At 38.9% G+C, this 27500-nt stretch overlaps 1 protein-coding gene across 8 annotated transcripts in view; it reads left to right on the plus strand.

Moving 5' to 3' along the window:
* The window catches only part of LOC135219751 (uncharacterized), a 240489-nt gene that overhangs the window by 46167 nt on the left and 166822 nt on the right, over positions 1-27500 (plus strand). For 3 of the 8 annotated variants that reach the window (XM_064256791.1, XM_064256795.1, XM_064256793.1), the window contains one exon: positions 15354-15397. The exons of the other annotated variants lie outside the window; for them this stretch is intronic. The gene's annotated coding sequence lies outside the window, so the exon portion shown is untranslated. The remainder of the gene's footprint in view (positions 1-15353; positions 15398-27500) is intronic. 8 annotated transcript variants of the gene reach the window in all.

Below are 27500 nucleotides of genomic sequence, written 5' to 3' on the forward strand. Positions count from 1 at the left end.
CACGATGGCGATGGTGGTGGGTCGCCGTCTGTAGGCAGGAACAGGACTCTGGGAGCCGTGGCTTGTTTTGTGAGGGTGTGATTTAGAGGGAAGCGGGTACAGTGCCCTCTTTATGGCTTTCTGAGAATGCTCCTTCGTTGTCCCACTTTAGATCGGATGCTGCTTGAGCATTGGTTCAATATTTATGCCCGTTAATCTTTTAAATCGACTGAAATGTGCGGTGGTGTGTAGGTCAGTATTGCTTTTATTGTTTTATGTCTTGATGTGGTGATGATGGTTATTGTTATTATGATGATATAGCAGACAAACTCCATCCATCAATATATTTTTAATTAATATATTGTACCTGCATCGATCCAGTGAATATCTTGATTTTATACTATTTTCATTATCTAGAGCAATGATTCCCAACTTTTATACCTTCAAGGAATCCCTGAAACAATTTTTCATATCCAAGGGAACCTTATCTACAAGCTCTCTCTCTCTCTCTCTCTCTCTCTCTCTCTCGTCTCCTCTCATCCTTCCTCACTCTCCTCCTCTCTCTCTCTCTCTCTCTCTATATATATATATATATATATATATATTAATTATATATATATTTATAAATTTATATATATATATATATATAATATATTATAAAACTTAATATAAATCATATATCTACCACTGCTACTCGAGCTGTGTAAATTCAAATCAGCGTCATTTGTAATACATATTTATTTCAAGACTTCTTACGGAACCCGTGATGATGGAATGAGGAAGCCCAGGGTTCCACGGAACCCTGGTTGGGAATCGCTGATCTAGAGCATCAATTCCTATTCTTGAGTCTCCTGCGTTCACAGTAGCGTTTTCGTAGCACCAGTTTGGCCTGTTGAAGGGCTGCAGGATTTTCGCTGCTTTAGTTCCGCGGTCGTCACAAGACGTCGTCATCCTTTGCTGATGCAACATCTGTTCTCTGAATTCCATAGAATATAATCCGGCCTCCTCTCTCTCCGCGGCAACTCCCTTCATCCCGCTTCTAATCTCGGCACCCCCACCGCCCCCCTCTTTCCTAGTATCGAGATTGTCACCAGATTTCCGGGGAAAAGGGTCTGGAAGTCTCGGGGGAGACTTTGCTGGAACGAAGGATATCGTGAGCACTCTACCCACTCACCAACAAGGAAAGAAAGAAAGAAAGAACGAAAATCAATCCTGGAAGAGCACATGAATCATTAGATACATGTATAATCTGTGTGTGTCTGAGAGAGAGAGAGAGAGAGAGAGAGAGAGAGAGAGAGAGAGAGAGAGAGAGAGAGCTTCATAGCTTGCCAAGCAGGGATCCTCAAATTAGTGTAGTGTAACTTTAAGCTTGAGTGTCCTGGAAACCTGTTATTTATGACACATTCCATTTGTGTGTTAGTTGATTTCAAAGGTATTTATGTAGATAGACTCAGTGCTTAATACTCTCTCTCTCTCAGGGGATCGATTCATGAGCAAATGACGAATGGTCAGGACACGAAAAATGGCGCCTGCAAAGAAATGAGGGGAGAGAGGACCGCCATGAATAAAAGCTCAAAATCATGAACTGTCAGTGAATGAACAGATAAAATAGGAAAAAGAATAAACCGGCCGTGTAAATGAAAGGTGAATGTATGAAAGAGAATGAATGAACGTATGACAAATTGGGAAGGGGAGAGTATGAATGAGTTGATAAATGGTTGCGGGAGAAATACCGGCCGCTTTTGAAACCTGAAACTCGCCAGCATTATTTCCATAAATATCGAACGCGTTCTGTACGCGTATGAATTACTGCTGTGGCTTCCTTGGCTTGTGGCGTGACTCGCGACGATGATGAATGGCGGTTCGTCTCTCTACATTCGCACGTTCTGCTCACTAGTCGTCTTTCTACATTATCTATGCACTATATATTATGTGGATGCGGGTTCGGAGAACTTTTCTGCCAGGGCCTTCGTGATCTAGGATTCATCACAGGGAATGGGAAACTTACAAGTGAGGACGGTTTTATTACAGACACTGACGACTCTGTTTCCAAGTAAAACAAACTGTTCCAGGAGAATGAGTAGCTTTACGTCATTGCCCGGCAAACCGAAAATGACTCTACCTAAACGTTTAAAAAACACGCACACACACACACACACACACACACATATATATATATATATATATATATATATATATATATATATTATATATATATATATATATATATATATATATCACCTGTGCAAATTGATAAATAAGACTTGATTATTCGAAATAATTCCCAGAATTTAAGAAAAAAAAAGTATGCGATGGCTGGGTGTCTCATCGGTTATGTAGCTCACCTGACGAGAGAGAGAGAGAGAGAGAAAGAGAGATCCAAGATCGATCTCTTTAAAAAGATATAACTTGTGTAGGATTTTGTTTATGTTTTTTGAGTGGAAGGGTCTCATGCGATGACAGTTTTCTCCCTCTGGGGCAGTATCCTGGATTCAGTAGTTAGAGGATGAATTGGTCAGCCGCTATGTCTTAAGACACTTCTTTTTCTATCAAACAGCTTGTTTTGGACAAATCAGAATTCTTGACGTGACGTGTGATGGCCGTGGCTCGCTATAACCACTAGCCCCCTCCTCTCCTTTCCAGAGAAATACGTGAATAACGCAAGACCTTGGAGCGTTTTGTCTGTCGAAGTTGACATGCTCATCGAGCATCGGTATCTTCGTAGACTTTTCGCCACCGGGACTTCGATCCGCTGCCATTGCGTTCCTGGAAATCAAAAATTCTTCCGAAATGGTTTGTTTCCTCGTTTCCTGCGAGAGGTCCATTAACTTAGATCATACTATGTGTGTTTCATGGTGAGGCTTTGAGATCTACAGGTAACTGTGCGGCATATGCGCACGCAGCTCGTTATGTAAATGCGCTTGTATATTGTACATTCATGCTTGAAGGTTCATATAAACTGCTTGGAAACAAACTTGCAGTGGCTCCCATTTTCGGTGTCACTACATGTTTAGCATTTCACTCTTCCTCCAAGAAGGCACTAGAACTAAGCAGCTTTTCCAAGCTGAACTGAGACTTCACATACTAACTCGGCGTATCTAACCCCCCCCCCCCCCCCCCCCACCCCCCCCCCCCCCCAAACCCCCCCCCCCCCCAAATCTCCCTTCTCCCCCACTCCTATTAAATCCGGCTAACTTCAGTGACATCATTGCTGTTTATAGCCATGACAGCAATGTCAACCGCGTTATTGGTTTCAGTAATGGCATTTATTTATGTTTCCATCGTCACAGTAAATTCGTTGCGGGACAGAGTATTATTAACAATAATGAAGCATTATTGGGTAAATGTTGGGGTCAATTGGTGTGTGAAGATTTTTGCTTAATTTTATTGACATTTTGTGGATGCTTTCGTTGCTGTTATTTAGACAGTTTTTATTTTGGTAGTTTTCTCCCTGCGTGTTTTAATTCTTCTTGGTCTTCTGTCAGGCGGTGTTGCATATGCACAACACACACACACAAATATATATATATATATATATATATATATATATATATATATATATATATATATATTTGTACAACTGAATCACGAAAATTTGGAACGTGATGAATTTATAAATAAAGGCTTTTGCCTCTCTCTCTCTCTCTCTCTCTCTCTCTCTCTCTCTCTCTCTCTCTCTTCTCTCTCTCGTCATCTATCTCTCTCTCATATATATATATATATATATATATATATATATATATATATATATATATATATATATATATATATATATATATATATATATATATATATATTATACTGGGTGTTTCGAAAATAGAGGGCCCCCCCTCCGCAGAACAAATGGAAAGTTATGAAGTTTTCTGCTATAGCCTATCTCCAAGTACATTATCTTAAGTTTCTATTATGCTATTTTTCATTTTACATTTCTTGTCTTTTCAGACTGAGTGACAGAGTTTTAGATACAGCAATGGCTACGACTCGAAGGAAATCAGATGGATTGACTGAATCCGAGCTCTAACCTTCAGAGAGGCCAGGGATGCTGGTGCATCCTTCATTTCACATTCCTGGATTGCTAAATACTTTAAAAGAGATGAATCCTTTGTTAAAAGAAACTGGAACAAAAATCCATATGACTATGACTGTCATCACAAAAAGAGTGAGAATCTTGAAAGGCCTGAAGTCCTTTCTCAAGAGTCATAAGACATCATAGCTGAGGCAGTGGGTAAACCAAGAAAGTCTTTGCGTAAATTGGCACTTGAACTATAAACAAAAAGGGGAAAGAAGTGAAGTTATAGTGCTGTATATCATGAGTTGAAAAAACCTGGCATCAAGCCATTTCATGTTATCAGCAAGCCCAACATCACTCAGCAACAGAGAGAAGACCGTGCATGGTTTTGTGGTTCATATCGTAAAGATTGCCGCATCAGATGAATTCTTCATTTACACAGTCAGGAAGCCAAATCATAAAAATGACAACATTTGGGCGTCAAAGTTGGATGATATCAGCGTTGATGTGCGTTTTTGCCAAATTGTAAAATTTCCTGAATGTTTGGGAATTTTTCTCTGTTTCACAGCCAAATGGGTAATGTGGATCAAAGAAAAAGGACAGTCATGGGATGGCGAATACTTCAGAGAAACTGTGCTTACTGGTGGAGTATTTCCTTTCCTCAAAGATCCTGAAAATGTGTTATCTGTTGAAGAAATCACATTTTTGCATGCTAAGGCACCATGTTTCAATGCTCTTAAACACAGGAGATGCTTCGAAACAATGGTATCGATTTTCCAGGCAGTTCCCCTGACCTTGTGTGTGAAAACATTGGTAGTATCTTGAAGGATCGCGTTGAAGCGTGTACGGTAAACTATGATGGTATACGAAGCCTCGCTGACCGGCGAAGAGAGGTAACTGAAGTGCTCAGGGAAATAGAGTTTGAGTCTCAGCTTTTTTGCAATTTGCTGACATCATACCCCTCAAGAATGCAGGCTGTGGTACAGGCAGATGAAGGCCACACAAAATATTAAATAATTAGAGAGAAACTTAAGTAAATACCTGTTCTGAATTACTTTTGTTTTTGTCCATATCAATTTCAATTTATGATGTAGATGGGGGCCTCTAATTTCGAAACACCCTGTATATATATATGTATATATATATATATATATATATATATATCTATATATATATATATATATATAAATATATATATATACACTATATATATATATGTGTGCATTATTCTACAATCGCTCTACCTCGGAATTAGTTATATTTTTTCATATATGTTAACCGACGAATTTCTTATCAACTGAAAAATTCCTTCAGGGAACATAGGTATATGGAAATATATTAATTCCGAGGTAGACGTTTTTCGAATTAGATATAAAAGGACATTTGTAGCTAATGCGCATATATGAATCACGGTGATGTGATAACATCATATACATATATATATATATATATATATATATATATATATATATATATTATGACGAAGTGGCCTAGAGTATCTGGGTCTGGATACCATTAATACTTGGTGCACGAAGTAGCCAAAGATCTGTGTCTGGACACCATTAATATTTGGTAACCCAAATTGCCAAGTATCTGGTTACTACACTTACCATTTGTCCTTGCTAGTGCAAGAGACCCTTTTATTCCTGTGTACTTGGAGCACAGTGTGATCAAGTACTTGGTTATTGCTTACCTCACTACAGCCCGAAACCTGACCCTTCATCACAAATACTAAACGAATGAATACTCTAAAGGTAACAGTGATCCCTTATAGAACTTATCTGTTAAGAAAACAATCAGTCTAATTCACTAAAATGGATGTGAGGTAATCTTAATTATAGGGCATCACTTCTGCAATTTCAAATCTAAGTATTTCCCTGATTTTGATTCATTTGAGGGAAACGGCACAATTACCACTATATTTCTACCTAAACAAAAACAAAATAAAATATAATACTGGTGATATAATAAAATGCTCATATAAATTTTAAATACAAAATTTTATTTTTAAATTCAAAATTTATAAGTGAAATTCACAATCTCAGGGAAATTGTTATTACTTGAAAACAAAAGTTTAATTAATTCTTGAATTAATTATTAAGCAAAATTAAATCAAAGTTTATCAAGAAAATTAATTAAATTAAATTATAAAGCAATAATTAAATTTGAAATTAAATTGAATTAAATACAAATTAATTTGCAAGTGTTAGATTCAAACAATTATCAATAGAATATTATTCAAACTAATTAAACAAAATAAAGACAATGCAAAAAAACATAATGCATAATATGAAAACAATTAAAGCATTGACAGTACAAACATTAAGCATATGAAATTGACATGTCAAAAGAACAAAGCAAAAGAAAATTTGCATAAAAATTAAAATTTTATCCACTTGTAAAATACATCCTTGAAGTGCACTTCAAAACATTTGAAAAATACCTGTATACGCAGTTACAACTCCAATCAAAAGCCAAGACCTGTTACAATTTCAACCTCTTCAATATTTTTGTGAGCGCCTTCACAAAAATAATATTAATAACACTATGTTCAGATTCCACAAACAACACATATATTACTAAGAATTATATATGAATGAGTGACTACCTTATATATAAACGTGAATTACGTTACGGTAATCTCGAGTGAGCGAGCGAGAGAGAGAAGAGATTTTGAGAGAGAGAGAGAGAGAGAGAGAGAGAGAGAGAGAGAGAGATCCTATCCCTCACGCCAGCGGCTAGGTCTCGGAATCGAATGAATCATTCTCTATCCCCATAAGCGTATGGCATATGGGTGATTAGCATCTAGTTCAAGACGAAAACATATTACGTAATCTCTCTATGTTAAACATGAGTAACATCATTGTAGGGAAGGTTCTTGAAGGATTCGATGCTACCTGGGAGGTCCCTACATGTTTGCACGGATAAAGAAATCAGCTGGCTCAGGCCTTCTCGAGATGTGAATAACAACCTTACTCTTTATCTCTGTCTTACGTTACTTTTTCCTCTCTCCGCCTTATGTATGTTTAAAAATGAAAAGTTACACTTCTTAACATGTGTTACCTTTAAATGTAGGAATCTGAACACAAAAACATACATTTCATAACATGATACACAGGTTCTGAGGTGAATGAATCATATTACCAAAATTATAATTGCTTAACAAAAGTTACAAAATTATATATATATATATATATATATATATATATATATATATATATATATATGTTTGTGTTGTGTGTTTTATATACATTTAGAAAGATCAAAAGATTTAAAAAAAGCTCGCAGTTCAGTTCCAAGCATCTTCATGCTTATTTAAACCTCTGGTACAGCACAAGAATATCTGCGGTTATGCACAAAATTGCTTGTCACCGAACTTCTGTCTGTCATGTATAACTGAATCATGAAGATTTGGAACGTGTATGTATATGTATGTACATATTTTTTTAATTCTGTATCTGAAATCAACATGTAACATATTAAATTTTAAACATACACTTAAGGAAACAGTAGTACATGGTAGTGTATTTTAAATATTTATTTAACTTCAGGTTTAAACTTACACTTTTATTGTCATACATGTTCTTATGTTCTTTGTACTCAAAACGATACCCTTAATGGTTAAGCTGTTAATCCCTAGACCAGCCAGTACCCATACCTCAGGGTCATTCTTCCCAGGATGAAATAATAGGCCGAAAGACCAGGTTGTAAGTCAGAAGTCACTTGATGATGCCTTAATCAAGGCGAAACAGCTGTTGTGACAACATTCAACGAATGGCAGAAGGAAATTTGCGTATTTTCAACTAAAATGGGCGAACGGGAATCGGAAAAACTGTCGCTATGAAGATACTTGCAAGAAACTCATTGATGCCACCAAAGCATAATATATATATATATATATATATATATAGTATTATATATATATATTATATATGATATATATATATGGTATATATATATATATATATATATATATGTATATATATATTATATATATATATATATATATATATATATCTATTATATATATATATATATATTCATATACATATTGATTTTAAATCACATTAGAAGTGGAAGGTTTCAAAGAAAATGAGTTACAGAGTAAATGTTCGTGCTCTTCTACTAAGACTGAATGGAAATTTATGTACTGAGTAACTTAAGCTAAGAGTTTGAACATTAGAACAGAAAATATGTTGTAAGGAGTCTAGATGAGACGAGGAACATGAAACAGAAAGAAACTAGGTAATGAAAGTAGACGAAACTAAAACACAAGTTTAAGATATAAGAAGAAAGTGTAGTAATCAGGAGGCCTCTGGAAGTGAGAGGACTGACTGATCAGAGAGACACAATAAATTTACAAAGAATGTTTCTTTTCGTCTATTTTCAGTTTAACAAATAGTCACTATGAAATCAGTTAAGAATCTTGAAATTTCTACAAATATATTTCGTCTTGCTAAACAAGAATATAACAGTGGATCCTTCTGTTGATATATGTATCTATGTATGTGTACATATATACATACATACAAACGGATGCATAAATACCAACACAGCAGCATTTTGCTCCCATATATTTGATACGTAAATTGCTCACTTCTCCACACAACTGTAGGTGGGTACCTACCAGCTTGTGCTGCGTGAGTCAAGAGTCATGATTAAAGGACGTGCAGCTACAAGCGCCGCCCCTTATTCGTTGGTTAAGAAACCTGAAGGATGTGCCCTTTCGTGCCCCCATTCTCCAGAAGGAAAACAATGTATGTTAACGATTGCACGCACAATGTATATATATACATACTTAAAATCGTGACCGTTATTTTTTACGTTCTCACCAAAAGACATAGAGAACAAAAGGAATAGGCCAAAGTCAGCTTATTAGTGGTGGTATGTCAAGTGGCATGAAGCCATAGGCAGATTCAGCACTTCTCTCTCTCTCTCTCTCTCTCTCTCTCTCTCTCTCTCTCTCTCTCTCTCTCTCTCTTATACAAAGATCATTGACCCAGGTCGTTTGATCGTATGTTTTCTTTGGTAGTTCACTTTCTAAAGTTTTGATGTGTAGCTATATATGTTTTCAGATTGTAATAAATTCTTGCCTAGATACGGTGAGCCATTGAACCATACAAACTCAACTTGTTATCTGAATTGCAACGGCAAGTTTGTTATGCAAACAGAAACCTTGCAATTTCCAGGCCTAGGTCCTCCCCTCGAGGGGAGGGGGTTGTGGGGGGGGGATCCCATATGATAGTGGCGGCGAGTTTTGTGCGAACACAGAAGCGGTTAAAAGGATTCGGCAGAGTTTCACCAGATTCATAATATGCTCCTGTTGTTCTGACGAAAATTTCAATTTTGCCATTTTTGTATTGGCTAACGGCAGCTTTCGTGTTTGTATGTACGTTGGGTGATCATGTTCATTAGTACGAGTTGATTTTTATTGCTGGTGTCCGCTCGTGTGCGTACGTGTACGTATATCTATACTCCCACATACACGCATATTATATAAACATTTGAGGAAAACTTGAACTGTGGGGAAGCCAAGGTTGAGTCAACCCTCCTTTTTAGAAAAGGTGTGGATCTTGAATGTGACTGAAATGGAGAAGGTTGAAGTTGATGTAATTAGCATCATGTATACTGTATGCGACGTTAGAAAACTTGGAAGAGTGAGAAGTGTGGAAATGCCTAGAAGAAGAGGTAATAAGGTTAGCGTCATAGAAAGGGAGGCTTGGCGTTTTGAGATGGTTTGGTCACGTGGGAAGAATGGGGGACGACAGTATGGCGAAACGTGAGCATATTTCGTAAGTGTCAGTTGGTGGAGGAGAGGAAGAGAGAAAGGAACACCTAGAAAGATGTTATGAAAGTGGCATGAGAAAAGAAGGGCCTTGATGTTGAGGAAGATCGAGAGTACAGGGGTTTTAAATGAGCTTGTTGTGGAAGTTTTCTGCACAGGAATCTTTTTCACGGTTCAGCCGTTAAAGAGTGAAAGGGAAGAGATAAATCGAACGTCGCGCTTTCATTTATTGAAACGCCTCATCCGGGTTCAAGTACAAGTGCTGAGGCAGATGCGATAATGCAGATTTTGTCAGTCTTTTTAGATCATTTCAGCCATAATTATGTTTTGATAAAGGCGAGGTTTGACGTTCCTGAGCTCTATACGAAAGTGCCAATGGAAGACCCGTTGAAATTTGGACAAGATGCGAAACCTTGTTTCAGTTCTATCCAGAATATAATCATACTCATAAAACTGCATCAAACATTGCAATTTTACTTTTACTGGTTTGGTAATGAGAAATCTTTCGTCTCCAGTGCTCTTCAATCTGGACATCAAATTTCTTTTAAAGAAAATATTTATCAAACGTATTGCCAAGAGGTATCTTGGAAGAAGACGAAAAGTTACATGATTTAGATGTATTGAGACACTCAGCTGGTAGAAGGTTCAAATGTCCTGTCTCCAGAAAGCCCCGTTGTTTTTACAATCAATTCCATTCCAACTGAGGCCGGCCGCTGTTTTTCCCCCTTGTTTGTTTGTCAGGGCGTTCGGTCGGTATCATACAATTTCATAAACAAGAGATCGACAAGATCCAAGAAATTCCCGGAATCTGAAGTCTCCGTAAAGCTATCGGGGAAATATTTCATATCGATCCCGGAAAATATTTCATGGCCTGAAGAAAACTCAAGTTCAAAACCAAAAACCTACCAATGCTTCATTTGTTACGTGTTTCGATAAGATCCCGAGACTGGTCAAGCCTTTGGGTGTTGATATGATTTTCAGAATACTCGGGACAATTGTGGACGTGGTCATGAGACTTCCAGGGAGAGAAACATGGCTGTAACTCTCAGATTCCCTGCTAAAAGTGTATAGAGTATATAAGACAAACTGCGGTTGTTTGTCGTGCTGCCTGAGTATGTGTTTTTCACATTTATATAGTGTGGGAAACAACAGCAATCATGGTTTTATTTGAACAACATCTAAAGGAGTGATGTTTTGTAGAGATCCGGTTGCGTGAAACGAAATAGAATCGAGTATTATTAAATTAGCCTGTAGATTATTTAATACCAGCCTGCGTTTATATTACGGGGATGAAGTATTGATGTAGGGTATATTAAGATCAAGTTATTAAGGAGCTACCATTGATTAACAATTGTATGTTATGTCTGTTTTATGACAAAGCCTTCTTGTTACTTCCTAATTTTTCGGCACTTGCACCTGACCTCAGATGAGGTGTAGGAATACACAAATGAACTCGAGTGTCGTGTCTTTTCACTTGTTAAGTGGCGAAATGCAGTTATAAATATCATGCGTACTCCAGTCATTCAACGCAGTATACTATATATATATACACTATATATATATATATATATATATATATATATATATATATATATCTCTCTCTCTCTCTCTCTCTCTCTCTCTCTCTCTCTCTCTCTCTATATATATAAATATATATATAATGTGTGTGTGTGTGTGTGTGTGTGTGTGTATAGATTGATTAACCTGGTTTTATTTGCATGAGTTCAGAAGTAAGATGATTCAAAGGAATCGGAAAATCCTTACATGGGGGTATACTGTTCTATAGTTGTTGTCGGAGCACCCGTTGAATGAAAACTAACAGGAAATGGAACGTTTTGTATCTCATTTGTGTTTTGATAAAATTGAATACCCTCTCTGTCCGGTGGAGAAAATATATTCATCATTTTTAATACGTGTTCGTTGTTAATTTTTAGTGGTATTATCATTATTTATTTTTTCATTTTTACATTTTTTTTTTTTTTTTGTGGGGGGGGTGTCTATCACAGTCATCGACTGGGTAGTTTTTATAGTTTGGGGTTCCGGGTTGCATCCTGCCTCCTTAGGAGTCCATCACTTTTCTCACTAGGTGTGGTTTCTAGGAGCACACTTCTGCATGAGTCCTGGAGGTACTTTGGCATCTTGTTTTTCCAGGTTCCTTTTTAGGGATCTTGGGATCGTGCCTAATGTTCTTATGATTATGGGTACAATTTCCACTGGTATATCCCTAATCCTTCTTATTTCTATTTTCAGGTCCTGATACTTATCAATCTTTTCTCTCTCTTTGTCTTCTACTCTGGTGTCCCATGGTATTGCGACATCAATGAGGGACATTTTCTTCTTGATTTTGTCAATCAATGTCACGTCTGGTCTATTGGCACATATCACCCTATCTGTTCTGATACCATAGTTCCCGAGTATCTTTGCTTTATCGTTTTCTATCACTCCTTTGGGTTGGTGTTTGTACCACTTGTTACTGCGTTACTGCAAGGTAGCTGGTGTTTCTTTCTACAAGCCCTCTAGGGGAGGGCTTGTGCTACTGAATCGAACCTCTTTCTGTACTGGTTCTATGCAAGTGCCAGACATTCGCTTGCTATGTGGTTTATGGTCTTGTTTTTCATATTACCCTTCCTGCATATGGGTATGGGTGAGATGTTATTCTCATCTAACGTTCTTCGAACATATCTGGTTCTTAGGGCCTGGTCTTGTGCCGCAGCTAGCATTCCTTCTATTCCTTCTTGAGTTCTCCCCTCTGTAGCCATTACCATGTTTCATTGCTGGCCAGTTCATTAGCCTGTCTCATGTACTGTCCGTGCATTGGTTTGTTATGCCATTCCTCTGTTCTGTTTGTCATTCTCCTGTCTCTGTATATTTCTGCGTGTTTGTCTACTTTTATCAGTCCTTCTTCCCATGCACTCCTTAGCCACTCGTCTCCACTGGTTTTCAGATATTGCCCCAGTGCTCTGCTCTTGATGTTGATGCAGTCCTCTATGCTTAGTAGCCTTCTCCTTCCTTCCTTTCGTGTTATGTAAAGCCTGTCTGTATTTGCTCTTGGGTGTATTGCTTTGTGTATTGTCATGTGTTTCCTAGTTTTCTGGTCTATGCTGCAGAGTTCATCCTTTGTCCACCCCATTACTCATGCGCTGTATCTGATAACTGGTACTGCCCTGTGTTTATGGCTTTCTTCATATTTCTGGCGTTGAGTTTTGACTTGAATATTGCTTTAAGTTTCTGAATATATGAATATTGCTTTAAGTCTCTGAATATATTCTTTCCTGATCGTGTCCTTCATCTCTTGGTTTTTTATATCCTCGCCTATTATTCCGAGGTTTTTGTATCCTGTCTCATCTATGTGTTTGATGCTATTCTCATCTGGTAGCTTTAACCCTTCAGTCCTTGTTACTTTGCCTTTTTGTATGTTGACCAAGGCACATTTTTCTGTTCCAAACTCCATCCTGATGTCCCCAGATACAATTCTTACAGTCTGGATTAAGGTATCTATTTCCTTGATGCTCTTACCATATATATACAGCTTAATGTCATCCATGAACATCAGATGGTTAATCCTGTTGCCTCCTTTCTTGAGTTGGCACCGAGTATCCGGCTTCTGTAGTACTTTTGTTATGGGAATCATGGCTACTACGAAGAGTAGTGGGGACAGTGAGTCTCCTTGAAAGATCCCTCTCCAGATGTTAACCTCTCCTAGTCTTATCCTAGAGCTTGTAAGTACTGTATTCCAGTTGCACATTGTATTTTTGAGGAAGCTGATGGTGTTTTCCTCTGCCCCGTATATTTTCCAGCTTTCTATTAGCCATTGTGTGGTATCATGTCGAAGGCTTTCTTGTAAATCAATCCATGCCATGCTTAGGTTGGTTTTCCTTCTCTTACTATTCTTCATTACCATTTTGTCTATTGGGAGCTGGTCTTTTGTGACCCCTACACTTCCTTCTGCAGCCTTTCTGAAGGCGGGAGATTGTGTTTTGTATCCTATTAATTAGTAGTATAGCCTTTAACTGATGTTGTTGTTACTTCTTCCACATTTTGGCTTGGTAGGCAGGTGATAGGCCTGTTGTTCCTCGCTATATTCCCTTTTTTATCTTTTTTGTTTTTTTAAAAAACTAAAGGATGTTTCTCCCTGTGGTCATCCATTTGGGTGCATGGTGGTTTGTGGTAGAATGCTAGAGTTGTTCTGCTATTCGTGGGTGTAAGGCCTTGAAGTTTTTGAGCCATTATCCATGGTTTTCATCGGGTCCTTGGGCTTTCCAGTTGGGCATTTTCTTTAGTTGGTGTTTGATTGTGTCTGTCGTGATCTCAGTGAATCTTTGTTTTATTCTCCCCATTTCTTCTCCCTTCACTTCTTGGAGTCATGTTGCATGATTGTTGCATGATACGGGATTGCTCCATATTTTTTCCCAGAGTCTTACTCGGTTCAGCTTCAGGAATTTCCTGGTGGTTTTCTTCCTCTTTTAGTTGGCTGTATAGTCTTTTCTGGTTGGTTCTGAAGAGTTTGTTCTGTTGGTCTCCTTTATTCCTGTTCATGTACCATTGGATCTTATGTGATTTGGCTTTAAGCCTCTGTTTTATATCTTCTGTTGTGTTGTTTAGTCCTCTCTACTGTACTTTTGTATTTCTCGTTTCTCGTTCAGTTCCTCCCTTGCTTTTTTGCTTCTTAGCCTCTTTTCTACCATCTCATTCAGTTTCCCCAAGTCAGATTTCATCACTGTGATTTGTTTTTCCAGGCGCCTTTTCCAAAGCAGTTGCTGTTTTGGTTTCTGTTGGGTTGGTTGTGATGGTGGTGTTAGTGTTTGTATCCCCATGAGTTCTGCTACTAGTCTTGCTCCTTCATATGCCAGGTTATTTGTTTCTATGATACTGTTAGTGTGTATTAGTCTCATTATTTCATTAACTTCACTTGTTTTCTCCCTAAGTTTTTTTGTGTTGTAGGCTTTCTTGGAGGGGATCTTTGTTCTTTCTGTATCTAGCGTCATCCATTGTCTGATCTTTTCCAGCCATTTCGTCTTCTCCGTTACTTCTCCCGTGTTTCTTCGTGTTTGGTAGCTCATCATTCCTGTCGACTTCTGTGGTATCGTCTTCTTTTCCTTCAATGCTGGGTGTTATTTCTCTTTCCAGTTCCTCTCTTTCTGTTGTGGAGAGTCAGTTCTTTTTCTTTATGTTCCTTACTTATTCTGCAGCCTCATTCAGATGTTGACCAACCTTCTTCTGTATCCTCTTTCCGTCGAGTTGCTTCTGATGTAGCATCTCCATATTTCCTTTTTCTCTTCTCTTGTCCATTTTCTCTTCTGGTTTGCCTCTTTAACTCCAGTCTCTGGGTGCTGGTTACTGTCGTTGTTATGGTGGTCAGTTGCTGGATGGCGACCTCCAAGTACCTGACCGCCCTCCCTTGTCAATTGGGCTGTATAGCTGCCGGACGAAGCTCCTCGGGTGCCAGAGGACCCATTCACGTCGTTGTCGTTTGGTCTTTCATTTTTTTCCATCATTGCTGAGTTTTATTATTATTATTATTATTATTATTATTATTATTATTATTATTGGTATGAGATTAATTGTGTTTTATTGTTTCAGGTAAAACGCTGCTGAAGTGTTCGTCCTTTAGAGCGAAGATCCCTGTAAGTAGCAGAACATGGTAGCTGTAGCGTTTTTTTTTTTTTCTTTTTCAAAAGCATACACAGACTTTCAGCATATGGAAAACGACGGGTTGCCAAGTGGCTAAAAAGAAAACTAGTAATGAATAATTAAAAGTAATAAAAGCGCGGAAACACGGCAAAGCGAGGTTTGGAGAGAGTCTGTCGGTGTTTATTCCCAGTCATGCTCATCGGTGTGACCTCTTTATTATCAGCTAAAGACTACCAGGTTGTGATCGAATGGTTGCTTTGTCATGAGCTGAGGCATGTCTTGTAACATCTCGTAACTATTTCATATTACTCGCCATTCGAAGTTGACCTACGGAATTGCTATATTCGGCATTTGTTTTTTTTTTATAATATGGGAACTAACAAATGATTCCCATTTTCTTTGCTACTGTGAGAGCCTGCACGTATTCGGATGTCACGGCGAAGTAGAGAGAGTTCCATATAGCATCACTCGGGAATCGCCGGCTGTGACCTTGGGATTTGCAACGCCGGATGACTAAATGATTCTGTCATTGACGTGCCGTTGAATCTCTCTCCCGCCCTTCTTGTTCGTAGGCGTCGTGGTTGTCTCAGTTGACCTTATGGAAGTTTGGCGCAAGATTACCTACGAATCCGGTCGTGTGTCTTAAAGCTGAGGTCGAACCCTGGCGCCGCGTGTTGACGCATGAGGGCTTCAGTGATTTAATCCCACCGCCAACCTCGTAAGTAAGATCACCCCCTCCCCATTACGTAAATGAGATCACCCCCGAATATCTCATTGATGAGTTCATCCCACTGGTATTGTGGATGAGACCTCGCTTCAACTTGCACACAAGCTCATATATACTGTATGTATCTATTACTAATATTATATTATTATGATATATATTATATAATATCTATTATATTATACTTATATATATATATATATATATATCGAGCTACAAATGTCCTTTAATATCTAAATCGCTCTACCTCGGAATTAATATATTTCCTATATGTTAACCGAAGGGGATTTTTTTTTTTAGTCGATAAGAAATTCGTCGGCTCAAGGGCTCGAACCATCGAACCAACAAATTCAGGACGTAAAGTGTGTAGTCTAAGGCTTCACTGTGCGTCCTGAATTTGTTGGTTCGATGTTCGCGCCCGTTAGCCGACGAATTCTATCGAGTAAAAAATTCCCTTTCGGCTACATATATGAAAATATATGTTAGAAAATATATGTTAGAGCGAATTAGATATTAAGGACATTTGTAGCTCGATGTATATATAAATATAATATAATATATATGTTTATCTATATATATATTATATATTTATATATATATATTTATGTGTGTGTGTGTGTGTGTGTGTGTGTGTGTGTATATATATACAGATCGTCCACGGACGTCATAGATGAGATGATTGTTAATAGTTCATGAAATGATATTCCCTCCCACATATTTCTTGGGGTACCTTCTGCCTAATGAGATCATTCTTCGTAATTCCAAACGAATATATCTGAATTTTTCTCAGAGCGGAGGATTCTTTGTCTCTCCTGATCGTGAATATATAAGATCTGCGTTTCTTAGCTCTGGGAAAATGATCACTGATTCTCATTACTATCGTGGCTCAGGGATTTTGCCTTCGATCTCGGGTATGTAATATCTTTACCGGCCTTATTAGGTAAGGCCCCTTTCCCTTGGATATAAGACAGCGGGGAATGGCTTCTCGCTGGTCTTCAAATTCATGACTTTTTCCTTGATTCACACGAGTGAGTTTCTGTCAATAATCCGGCTAATTCATTCAATTCCAGTCTAAAAGTATTGTAAGTCCCATGTGGAGGGGATCCTTATGCAGAAATACCCGCAAAATCTGACTCCTTCTGTGACCTGGGTAGTTTATTCCTCTGTGGCCTATTACATATATCTCAGCTCGTTCTAACAGAGTTTGCTATCTCTCCGTTTTCAAGAAACTCGCAATTATGGTTCTCCTTGTCAATGATTTTGCAAACAAGTTTCCATTCCATTTGATCTTGAAAAGGCTCTGCAAATTCCCCTTTTAAGGAGTCGTTTAGATTCAAATTCTCATCATGGGTTCTTCTATACGGGTAGATCCGTTCCTCACTGTTGGCGTGAGTGATCAAATGCCTCACAGTGGATCTCTTCAGTGAGATGCCCTTTCAGTCATATGGGTGAGTTGGCCCCTTTTCATTCTAACGGATGGCGCGAGAGCAACCCTCCCGAGATGTCCTTTCCAGCGGATCTCGTGTTTGAGATGCTTTGTCAAGAATCCGACTCTGAGTTTCGTTTCCTTCTAGAGGGTCTCATGTACAAGAGAAACCTCCAATATCGGAAACGGTTTCATCTCAGACAGTGAAGACATTGTCATTGAGCTTTTGCTTTCTCGTAAGTAACTGTGGCAGCAGCAGATCATGTATGTCGAAAACTTCTTAGAATGACTTAATAAGATACCTTATTGGATACATTGATTGTGCACAGACTTCACTTGTTGAAAATTTGCCAAGAATGTGAGCGCAGATTTCTGGTGAAAAATCGCCTTGTTTGATGTCCTTTTTTTTTCTTCTCTCTCATCTGTTATTGACAACAGGGTTTCTGCTCGGTGCTAACAATCTATTTACATGAATAAAGGAACTCATATTATTTCTATTTGGGATTTATTCCTTTGTCTATCACAAACTAGGAAAGTTTTGCCACTTTGGGGGTTTTGTTTTTCTAAGTCTTTCAAATCTTTCCGAGGAAATATCTTCATGACTTTGTCGTGTCGATTTGGGAGAAGCCATTTTCATTCGGTCAAAACTGGGTGAACGTTAGTGTCAAGAGGTCGGTTTACTTCGGGCAGAAATATTTCCTTGCGTAGCATCGTTGTCATGAATTCTTGCTTCCATCTTGTGATGCTGCCAATTAAGAAGACATTGTATAGCAGGGAGGCTCTGGAGTTGATAGAGGACGGAATTTAGTTCACTTGGAGAAAGGAATGGAACTTGAGCCACTAAGCTAATGAAGGGAAGGGAGGGAGGAGGAGGCAGGAGGAGGAGGAGGGAGGAGGAGGAGGAGGAGGAAGGGAAGGAAGGAAGGGAGGGAGGAGGAGGAAGGGAAGGAAGGAAGGGGGGGAGGGAGGAGGAGGAGGAGGAAGGGAGGAAGGGAAGGAAGGGAAGGGAAAGGAACGGGAGGAGGAGGAGGAAGGGAAGGGAGGAGGGGGAAGGGAAGGGATGGGGAGGAGTAGGAGGAGGAAGTTCTCTGTTTCAGGTGGAAACTGGTCAGCAACAAAGAGAGCAAATAGAGGTATCACTTTGATGTCAAGGTCTTACCTCCTGCAATACAGCATGATGAGATGGTTCGCGTAAACTACAGTCATTTCATCTACGAATCCATGAATGTGATTTTGTGTATGTTGAGAGTCAATATCTTGACGTATGCGAGTTTGTTTCTTTCTTCATATAACACGGTGTAACAGTTATTTCGTTCTTCGCGAAAAAGGAAAGTTTGTGAAATCTTAATTTATGTATGATCATAGTTAATACAAGGACGTTATCTCTCTCTCTCTCTCTCTCTCTCTCTCTCTCTTTCTCTCTTTCTCTCTCTCTCTTTCTCTCTCTCTCTCTATACTGATTTTAAATAATTTATAGCTAAATGCAGCTTTAACATTAAATAATTATGCTGCGTATTTGATTTAATGTCAATTACAATTATATATATATATATATATATATATATATATATATATATATATATATATATATATATACGTATATATATATATATGATATGTGTTCGTGCATGCATGTGTGTTTATGTTTATATAAATGTATGTTTGTGTGCGTTTATGTGTGTAGGTAAATATTTTAGAAAGACAGTTATCATTGTTTGCAAATGAAGTATTTAAGTGGTCATTGTAGCATTGCTTTCCTTATGTTAATTGCGAGATAAATCTGCCGCTTTCTGATTGATTAGGTTCCACTTTGGGCTCCCTTTCTGATTTGTTTTGGTTTCATTTATTTATTTATTTATTTTGTGTTGTTCTAGTCCGTTTGGTTTTGTGACTTCCGTCAACCTCTGGACAGAAAGAGGTTGTGGGTAGGGGGGGGGGGGGGGAGGGGGGCGTGGAGAGACAACCCTACGGTAAGTTATGTTGAAACAGTTGCATCTCTGTCAAATCTCAGTTGGGGTTCCGTCACTTTTCGCGTTCGTCTTGCTAACTCTTCATCGATGTTTTTCATCAGCGGCAGTTGATTGTGTTGTCCCAGTCAAGTAAGGCCGAAACAAATATCTTTATATCTTTGTTAATATGATTCTATTGCATGTCGGGTATTGGGAATGGGTACAGTATTAATTTGAGAACGTCATATCCTTGTTAACATGATTCCAATGCTTATTGCCTATTAGAAATGAACAGTATGGAATTGAGGTACACTTTGAACGGAGTGTATTTAAAAGAAACGTCAACGAACAGTTCTTGACGATTGCTGGCTTTTTGAACTGAGGCTGTCGGAGGCGAAGGTCTTCTTCGAGTGCGGGGTCGGGGTTAAGGTTTCAATCTTACTTTTCGCAAAGGAGCTGTTACGCTCCCTCTTCCCAGTTATTTGCTTAAATCCGATACATGATGATGATTTCTTCTTGTTGGTAAGAATGAGTGGAAAGAAAGAAACTTCGGTTTTGCTGATGCGTCAGCCCACTCAATACTTCATTGATCTCCGTAGAATATTTTTGTGTTCATAACCATGGATGAAGTGGTTTCGCCCAGAGATGCGCGCTTATAGTCATCGTCATGAGGAAACGGCTAGGTATGAGTTTTATTTCATTCTTTCTTTCAGTTCCAGTGACGTCGTTATCAACGGTAACTAATCTTGAAAATATGAACAATTTTCACCCATAGAAATATATGATGACTTGATGAGATGCTCAAAATTACCTAGTGCTCTTTATGCCTTTGTGGATCGGTGTTTGATAACAAATTGCTGACGATTGTAACGTCTCTCTCTCTCTCTCTCTCTCTCTCTCTCTCTCTCTCTCTCTCTCTCTCTCTCTCTCTCTCTCTCTCTCAAAATGATGTAATTTTGTTTGAAGATTCTTGTTGCTTGCACCAAGGATATCTGTTTTTTGCAGTAATATATTTTAGCTGATTTATGAAATATCTTTGTTAGGGAATAACAAGTGCGCCATAACACTATTTTACCCATCTTTGATGTATACAAGGAATGGTTTAATCAGAACTCGGAATTTTGGTTAACCCTTGGGACCCGAAAAGTAATTGAACCTACTCCTTTGTTCCCCCCCTTACGAAAAGTAGTGAACCTCCTCTGTCCCCTCGAGGAAGGGGCTTGAGCCTTGCAACTTCATCCCAAAATCCTATCCAAAACGGGACGTGTAACTCCCCTCGAAGTCGCCACCTATACATACGTAATTGATAGCAGAGGTAGCAGCTATCGTTAGCTAATAGCAGTATCGTTGGAGGCCTCTTAACCACAGAAAAAACAGCCTTAATGAGCACTTTAGAAAACTGTTTTAATGTCACTTAATAAATTTTCGACGATATGTGAAGTTGTTTTCCTAGATTCTCTCCTCTCTCTCTCTCTCTCTCTCTCTCTCTCTCTCTCTCTCTCGTCGTTAAGTAGTTTTGACGCAAGTGGAGTCTGGAGAGGTTTCCATGGTAACACAAGGGACGCTTTGTATGACGTAATATCTCTCCTTCTCTCTGTTGTATTAATTCCTTTTTATTTATGTTTAATCTGATTTTATGATCACTGTCCTAAACTACACCTCTGGTCGTTTTTTATCTTTTTTTGCGGTGGTTCTTCATCCCTTTTCCCGGTGCGTCTTTCTCGAAGTCGTAATTGTCATGACGTCACTGACTTTTTGTATTTCTCGGTCTTTTTCGTTTTTGTTTGATATGTTTTCCTTTCTCGGTTTCTCCCACTCACCCCTCCTACCCTGTTCATTCCTTATTCCATGAATGGTTTATATGTTTTTAGATTTTCCCAGTCTCCTTTCTTTTGGTCTTGTTTGATCGTTTGTTATTTATTAAGTTTGTTTAGATTTTTAATAATTGATTATTGAAACGAATAAGTCAGTCTTTCACATTATTTTAAATTCTCTAAAAAAGTTTTCTTTGCTTTTGTTTCGTTGCGTTTTATTTATCAATTTGAAAGGATTCATTTATTGGTTTGATTTGCTTTTCATCCCAATTGTTTGTTAGTTACTCCGGAAGCTGTTTGATTTCTGCAAATATCATTGGCACTCCTATGGAACCACGTCAGAATTGGCTCTTGTGAGTCAAACAGGGTCGTGCAAAGGGGTGGGGGGTGGGGGGGGGGTGTCTGTTAAGGTAGTGACAATCAGATACACTGGAGATGAATCAAAGGATACAGCTCGGAATATACTCGATAAAGAGATAAGGAGCGAACAGTTTAAACTTACGAAAACCCCAGATCTAGGAAGACTATAGTGGAGAATCCCCCGAAGCAGAATGCAAGGGATATACGAGAGACCAATATACGTATAGGATTTAGTGCTTAAGCTCCTTAAAAGAAATAGAGAGGGATGATATAATGAAAAATCAATTCCGCGAGTGTAAAGATTTCACGCAGAAGAAAGAATCTTCCAAGACAAATCAGAGTTTGATCGGAGAGAGGAAAAACCCTAATCGAAAGGATTTAATACAGGGGAAACATGGAAGAGAAATGAAAGAGGGACGGATAGAATGGGAAAAATCCAAATAGAAAGGATGAAATGCAGAAGACACACATGAGGGATGAAGAGAGGATATAACGTAGAAAACTCCCAAATAGAACGGATTTAAGCAGATGAAACTGCTGAGTGAGGCAGAGGGAGGATATAACTTAGAAAAAAAAATCCCAAATAGAACGGATTTACATCAGAAGAAACTGCTGAGTGAGGCAGAGGGAGGATATTACTTAGAAAAAAAATCTTATTAGAGCGGATTTATATCAGAAGAAACTGCTGAGTGAAGCAGAAGGAGGATATAACTTAGAAAAAAATCCGAAGTAGAACGGATTCAAGCAGATGAAACTGCTGATTGGTGCAGAAGGAGGATATAGCTTAGAATAAACTCCATATATAATAGAAAGTATTTAATGCAAAGACACTTCTGAGTGATGCCAACGGAGGATATAACATAGTAAAAATCTAAAATAGAAAGTATTAAACTCGAAGAGAATCCTCAGTGAGGCAGAGGGAAGATATAACATTAAAAAGTATTGAATGGAAAGACATTTCTGATTGATGCAAAGGGAGGGTATAACGTAGAAAACATTGCAAAATAGTACGGATTTAATGCAAAGTCACTTCTGAGTGATGCAGAGGGAGGAAATAACTGATGAAAAATCCGAAATCGAAGGGATTTTAATACAGAAGAGAGAAGAAGCCTGAAATGCAGAGAGCGAAGATCAAAGGAAAATGAAAGCCACAACACAAGAGATGTCAGGCAAATCAAACTTGGCAGAGGAGGACATAATGATGAAGAAACCCCAAATGGAAATGATACAATGCACAAGAAATGTGCTGGGGCCGGGGAGGGGGCCCGGGGAGGGGGGACGGAACAGAGCGGGGATGTCATGTTGAATAAACCCGCCATAGAAAGGATTTAATGCAGTAGAAACTTGTGGCCCAAATAGAAATGATTGAAGGCAAAATAACTTGCGGGTGAAGTAGAGGAAGGTTAAAGAGGAGAAGACTGCGAATTGGAAAGGATTGAGCCTCAAACAATATTGCAAGATGACCACAGGGAGGGAGGGAGGGAGGGAGGATGTCATGGAGAGAACTGCCGAGGCAGAAAGGATTCACTGCAGCAGATAGATGCTCTCTCGAGAGAGATGAAGAGGCAGGATAATCATGGAAAATAAACCCAAAATAAAGGGATACAATGGCGATAATATGCAGGGAAATAACGGTGGATATTTTGTGACACCCCAGACTTGAAAGGGTTGAATGCACAGGACACCTGAGAGAGAAGTAGTGGGAGGATATACTATAATGGAGAAAGCCGCCAGAAGGGGAAGGGAGTCTTCCACGCAGAGGAGACTCCACAGACGGAGACGAAGGATATGGTGGCAGATGTCCCGCGAGGAAGAGAGAAGGGAAGGGGCGGATCGTTACCCCCCAAAAATTCATTCATGTGTAAATGTTCAGTATAAGCTTCAGCCGATGACCTGTGCATTCGTCAGCTTGCATGCGTGGACGAGTTCTTTCGCTCGCTTCAAGTTTAGCTTTGTGATGATCGGTAGAATCATGCATTCTCTCCAGCGCATGCACAGGTTGCCGGAAATGCCTTTTGTCTCGAAACATTATTTTCCTTGTTCTTGTCATGTTTAAAGATATATATATATATATATATATATATATATATATATATATATATATATATATATATATATATATCTAGTATATATATATTTTAAATAACTAATTAACGCTCACGTGTGGAACAGAATTAAATCTCTGACTCACGTTAGAATCGAACCCAGGTCTTTCAGTTGAAAGATATGGGTTCGAACCTGAGTCAGAAATTTATATATATAAAATATATATATATATATAATAATATATATAATATATATATATATATATATTTAGATTTATATATATATATATATATATATATATATTATATATATATGAGATATATATATTATATATCACTTATATATATACAAACTCATATCAGGTTCAAAAAACATACCGTGTGTGTGTATTACTAAACGAATACTGTACTTATATTTATAACATTCTCTCTCTCTCTCTCTCTCTCTCTCTCTCTCTCTCTCTCTCTCTCATCACACACACACACACACAGACGCGCTCACACAAGGTAACAATTGACGTTTCCTGGAACGCAGTAACAACACAATTTTTATTTTCTCTTTCTCGGAACCTGACTTTTCCACGTACGCCGATGAAAAATTCCAATCGCTTCTTTTGTGCTTGCGTGATACACCCCTTCCCCCTCCCACCTGTCTCTCTCTCTCTCTCTCTCTCTCTCTCTTCTCATCGCTCTCTCTCTCTCTCTCTCTCTCTCTCTTTTATTCCAAGTTTTTATGCACGTTCAAGACCAAATATAAAGCATAAACAAATGGATAATAAGACTTGAAATTCTCTCTCTCTCTCTCTCTCTCTCTCTCTCTCTCTCTCTCTCTCTCTCTCTCTCTCTCATTTATGTAAATATTCATGTGTCTGCCTGTGGGAGAAGACAGAACAGATCAGACCACTTTAGGCTGAACCTGGTATTAGCCGTGATGAGGACGTTCTACAGAAATAGATATTAGGGTGTAATCTGACCTTTATAAATTGCTGGACCTTTGACCCAAGGACATCGTCGGGTTTGGTCCGTCTTGTGTTTGGGTTTTATGTTAACCACTAATCCTCTATTGCAAAACACTTTCGTACATTGAAAAGCAGCAGTAGTCATAACTGTTACAGGAGACTAAAATATCCTATCAATGCTTATTCCCTGTAGGATCTGGAACTTGGAATGATTTTGAACATGATAAAGGCCCCACAGCTGTCTTTTGAACAAGGTGAAGGCGCCACAGCGGTCGTTTAATGTTTCGTTCATGGAGGTAGCTTCGCTTCTGTTGCGCTGCCAACTTCGAATCCACGCAGTACTGTTTAATTAAGAACGATAGCTGACTTACCCTCAGGTATAAGTAGTTCCGAAATTTGAGGAGAGAACTGGCCACTTCCACGTTCCAAAAGGTACTGATTTCGAACTCGTGTCCCTAAAGTTGATTCTACCTTAGGGTCGATCCTAACTTGGTTTGTTCTTAATGCACTTTCCTCCTCTGAAGGAAATACTCGAACACGGCAAATGAATCCACAAATAGGTTTGGTTTGCAGGAGATGAATGGGGACGGAGGAGGACCAATGATGGAAATGATGCAGTGACGTTAGCGTGAATAGTGTTGATGGCCTTTGTTGTTGTGACGCCACATTTTGTATCTTTGTCTTTTTCCACTGGAGGATGAAATATATATTGACGTCAGTCACCGTTGTTTTGCTGCTGTAGGATTTTAGTTACTATTTTATATTGATAAAAAAAGAAAAAACAAAAAGGTAGAAGACGGGGTTAAACTCTACGGGCTAAACAACCCGCTCTCTCCCTGCCCAGTTGAGGGCGTTGGCCTTCTGGGAAGGCAATTAAGCGTGAAGCAATAAATACATACTTCTGTAATATCTTTTCCAAGGAATTTTAAGATTTCAGTTCCCTGTGTATTGTGAGGGCGACTTGCCGGTTTCCCTCAGGAGGGTGAGTGTGTTGTGCCTTGACTTTTACCGAAGGAATTCTTGAAGTCGGTTTTGGGAATTTGATGGAGATCGTGGCACCCGAAGGGAGCAGAGAGCAGTGTTGCCAACTGTAGGGTAATTACCCTATGCATAGGGTAATTCAGTCTCAAATTTGGGTCTGTAGGGTAGCGGGTAATGTCACGAAATCTGAGCAAAATGTAGTAGGGTAATTTCAAGTTGCTTGACTTATATTTTATTTAAAAGTAACCAGTGAGCAACAAATTTATTAATATTTAATCTTGAGGCCGGGCGTAGCGTAAAATGACGGTGAAAGTAGGGTCATTTCAGTGCCTAGGTAGGGTAAGGAGCCCTTAGATGGTTGGCAATACTGGCAGAGAGGTGTAATATAGGCAGCGAGAGAAATACTGGTTGGATGGGAGAGTGAACGAGCCAGATGACTTATTAAAAGAACAGAGCAGAGAGAGGGAAGCCTATGGTGACATTTTATAACGACAAAATCCTGAATTTCGCGGAAAATTGCCGCCGCACCCTTTCATAAATAGTCGTTTATTTAACAGATGAAAAGAGCTCAGGTGCAAAAACAAGCGTCAGTGAAATCATTACCTGGCAGGGAGGCGGTTCAAGGGGGACACAGCAGAGCTACTTACCTTACACACACACACACACACCACACACACACACATGAGAAAGATAATAGTGAAGTAATCGAGAAAAATACCAAGAACAAAATTTTGCAATACTGATAAAGGGAATGTCAAAGAAAAGCTATTCATTAAACAATGAAAGTGAGGGGATTACTTTTTCTTCACTCCAACTGCGTCTTGTTGTCTCATGTGAATTATGCACTTGGTAGTTTGTGAGATGCTGTAGGTCATAGCTACTTACGTCTTCTTTTTTTTAATCTGTTGCTACAATTTATGGGAAAAACCATCTACTTACTTTATTAAAAGCTCAGAGAGGCATGGAACATCATAGAAAAGCTATGTTATGGAATGTGACAACATTCCTTAAATGGCGGTTAAGAAGGATATGCGTTTTAATTGATTCTTAGTGTCATCTTGTGTGACGAGTCGAACGTTTTATGCTGCGCTATGAAATTGGAGCTGATTGTGAGAGGCGGTAGCGTTTCCACTTGCTTGGAGTTTGACAGTTTGCTGGTTGCTTAAACCGGTGAGGAGCCTTTGCGCCGTGATTGACATTTTACAACTTGCCAAATGAGGCGGCTGCCATCCTAGGTTTGATTGATAGGTTACTTGGATGGTTTTTCTGATTCGCTTGTCGGCTCACAGATCCCTGACGTGTTCGGCTTCCTCGTGGTATTTGATCGGTAACTTATAAATTGCCGTCCCAGGCGATTCTGATTGAGGACAGTTGGCCAATCGTGGCTGATAGTACCATATCCAGTATGTGCCCACGAAGACTTCAATAAGATTGAGGATTCTTCAATAGCCATCAACAGGATTCAGCGGCCACGTCATTTGCACAGTGAAAGAAATGCAGCGTTAAATTGACAGAAGCCCCTTAATGGAAAATGATGATGCTTAATGTTGAAGGTTTTAGTTGCAGCGTTTCAGTTGGTACTGCTTTAGTTGCTCACGTGTTTGGGATGCCAGCGGCGCATGAAAACGCCTATGCGAACTCCAATCCAAAGCTGGTTATGGAAGGGAGGTCTTCTTTCAGCATCTGCCATAATTTTCTTCGGGAGCAACCTAGCTCCCCTTTCCCTATCACAAGAATAACTGCTATTGACTCGTCTTCCTCAAGGGTCTACTATAATATGGCAATATTTGTGGCCCAGCTTCCCAGCGGAATTCCGTGCCTGAAACTCACTCGGGTCA

The sequence above is a fragment of the Macrobrachium nipponense genome, chromosome 1 (genome assembly GCF_015104395.2).
Source record: "Macrobrachium nipponense isolate FS-2020 chromosome 1, ASM1510439v2, whole genome shotgun sequence".
Lineage (NCBI taxonomy): Eukaryota > Metazoa > Arthropoda > Malacostraca > Decapoda > Palaemonidae > Macrobrachium > Macrobrachium nipponense.